Source organism: Schistocerca cancellata, chromosome 1 (genome assembly GCF_023864275.1).
Source record: "Schistocerca cancellata isolate TAMUIC-IGC-003103 chromosome 1, iqSchCanc2.1, whole genome shotgun sequence".
NCBI lineage: Eukaryota > Metazoa > Arthropoda > Insecta > Orthoptera > Acrididae > Schistocerca > Schistocerca cancellata.
Window position 1 is genome coordinate 1,138,906,166 of NC_064626.1, and position 3,284 is coordinate 1,138,909,449.

General features: G+C 49.3%; 1 pseudogene; it reads right to left on the minus strand.

Annotated features, from left to right (window-relative positions):
- Positions 1 to 2,050: 2,050 nt before the first annotated feature.
- LOC126104400 (5S ribosomal RNA) lies at positions 2,051 to 2,168 on the minus strand (annotated as a pseudogene).
- Positions 2,169 to 3,284: the final 1,116 nt, after the last annotated feature.

Below are 3,284 nucleotides of genomic sequence, written 5' to 3' on the forward strand. Positions count from 1 at the left end.
GCCCGAGGCAGGATTCGAACCTGCGGCCGTATCAGTGGCCCGGTTCCGGACTGAAGCACCTAGAACCGCTCGGCCACCGCGGCCGGCATTTCTAACAGAAAGACTGAGTGCCGTGTATTTCATGGACGAGCATACTGGGGTAAATTTCACAACTTGTTTATTAGAGGAATTTCTATATATGACTCCCTGGTGCCAGAAAAATGTCACAGCATTTGAGCATAAAACGGCTTCCATAATTCTACAATGGACTGTCAGCGATGTAGGCTTTTGATAATGTGCGGCTTTCTAGACGAACCTTCTCGGGGACGGGAACGACCTGCGCCTTTTCTCCAGTCCCTTGGAAATCTCCTTCGGTCCAGTGGCGTGAGGTGGTACGGCCATCGACTCGTGTTATGGAGGACAGGACTTCAAAGCGTTGTCCAACCATCAACATGGTTTTTCCACCGCTCCCTAAATCGAGTAAACTAAGGTGAATGCTCGGCTGGTCCCTTTCGTACGGCACAGCCAGCTAGGTGAGCCTCCCCAGCCAGGCCTCTGCTCCGTCTGTAATTGTAATGACCTCGCCATCGATGGGACGCGAAACTGTAATTTTCGTCCCTCGCCTCCTTTCTTCCTCCAACGGCTTAAGGTAAACTGCTGCCAGAAGGGGGCGTGTTCTTTTGCAAAGCCTGTACTGAATTGTACAGGTGCCCTACAGCTCCAAATGTCCCTTGTCTATTGAGCCATCTGAAATTCGCTTCCTTCATACCTGCCATTCCCGGTTTTGAGAAAGCTTTTTTCTTTGTTATTTCATCCCCACCGGCCCCATATGGGCATTGTGTCGGCTGTCAGCGGGTACTGTTTTCCGCTCTTCAGCCACATGAGAGGAAAATAAAATAAAACGAAATAAAACCTGGTCTTATTGATTAACAATTACAATAAAGACAGATCGTCAATTGCATAAGTTAAAACGTAAATGGTTGATTCGGCGATTAATTAAAATATAGACACAGATGAATGGAAACTGAGTATCGCATGTGACTGATTTTAAAAAGGTACATAGATGAGTGAAGAGATGAGTGGTTGCGGACTCTCAGAGATAAGGGTATCATGGGAATGTAGCATTTAAATGTAGTGTCTAAGAGGCGGTTTGTGTGAGTGAATGTTTGGAGATGGGAAGGGGGAATATTGGAGGGAGATGCTATTGTGAACCAAGACTTAGAAGGGAGCCCTGACAAGGGATGGGTGGTCATGGTGATCTTCTAGATCTGGTAGGACGGCTTTCATGATTCATGACGGATTTCATGACAGGGTAAGGGAAGGCGATTCAAATTTCGTTAGGAGAGAATGTGGAGTGTGTGGGGTGAGTGAAGTGGTGGAAGTGCGGCAGAGTACCAGGGTCAGGGACCAGGTAGGGGGGGGGGGGCGGGGGGAGGGGAATACGTGGTGAGTAGTGTCGATTTTATGAGCAACGTCGCATATTCGGGTGTGTTCAAGGTTCAAGAGTAGGTTGAGGAAATTAATAAGCTGGTAGAGAATGTGTATGTTGGAGGGTAAGCGAATTCGAAAGCGCAGGTAGAGTGCATGGCTTTCCAGGATCTCTAGGGCGTGGTAAAAGGAGGGAGGCGCCGAATTTCGGTGCCACATAGCGTAGCATAACAGAGGATGGGTCTGATCAGGATTTTATAGGTGTGGAGGACTGTGGGTGGGTATAATCCCCATGTTCATACGGTTAATAGTTTTAGTAGTTTTAATCTATTGTATGCTTTCTGTTGAGTGGTTAATAGGTGAGACTTTCATGTTAGTCAGCGATAAAGTGTTAGTATCAGGTGTCCTAGTGTTTTAGTCGAACTGGATAGGACAGTTGTAAATACTCTGTCATCAGGCCACGAGTGGCCTACCGGGACCATCCGACTGCCGTGTCATCCACGGTGGAGGGTGCGGATAGGAGGGGCGTGGGGTCAGCACACCGCTCTCCCGGTCGTTATGATGTTATTCTTGACTGAAACCGCTACTATTTGGTCGAGTAGCTCCGCAATTGGCATCACGAGGCTGAGTGCACCCCGAAAAATGGCAACAGCGCATGGCGTCCTGGATGGTCACCCATCGAAGTGCCAACCACGCCCGACAGCGCTTAACTTCGGTGATCTCACGGGAAACGGTGTATCCACTGCGGCAAGGCCGTTGCCGCAGTTGTAAATGGTAAGGTAAACATTGTAGGGTCGGAAGCTGTAGGTGATTCGGCCCATAATGATTGCCTGTTCTCTGGTAGGGCTGTTTCTGCAAAGCCACTGGTTGTACCAAAGGGTGAACTGATTGAGGTGGGGCTGGCGAGACCGGTGGGGTTTCTGGAGGGTAGGGTAGGGGGCGATGAAGGCGGTGTCATCGGCATACTGGAGGAGGTGAACAGGAGGAGAGGGTTTTGGCGTTTGGCGTATCGGCAGTGCAGAGGACATACAGGAGAGGAGAGAGGACAGAACCTTGATTCATATCTGAAGTGGGGTGAAAGATACAGGACTTGGTGTTGTTGATGGTGACAGAAAGGATGCGATAAGGCGAACAAAATTTATGGGAAGTTCTAAGTTATGATGCTTAAAGAGTAGTCTGGAATGTCATACACGGTCATAAGCGTTCTCAAGATCTAGGGAGACAAAAATGGCGGATATGCGCTCGTTGATTTGGTGGGATGGGAAGGAGATTCAAATTGGTTCAAATGGCTCTGAGCACTATGCGACTTAACTTCTAAGGTCATCAGTCGCCTAGAACTTAGAACTAATTAAACCTAACTAAGCTAAGGACATCACACACATCCATGCCCGAGGCAGGATTCGAACCTGCGACCGTAGCGGTCGCGCGGTTCCAGACTGTAGCGCCTTTAACCGCTTGGCCACCATGGCCGGCGATGGGAAGGAGAAATTGCTACAGGAAAGGGTAGGTGTTGTTGTATGTGTTTAAGGATACGTTGAGATAGAATGGACTCAGAAACCTCGGTAAACACGGAGGTGAGGGTGATGGGACGATAGGTCGAGGCGTCAGTGGCAGGTTTAATAGGTTTTGAGGAAGAGGAGGATGCGAGTGGTTTCCCACAGCTCAGGACAGAAACTCGTGTGTAGGATTATATTGTAAAAGGTGGCAGGGGTTTCCAGGAAGGAGAGGGGGCGTGCTTTCAGGTGTCCGTGGGTTATACAGTCGTCACCGGGGGACCGTGTTGCGTTTGTGAGGGAGCATGCGTTGAATGTCGAATGTCTTGTGTTGCTACTGGAGTGCTGAGTTCTGTCTGTGGGGTGTTGTCGAGGTACTGGAAG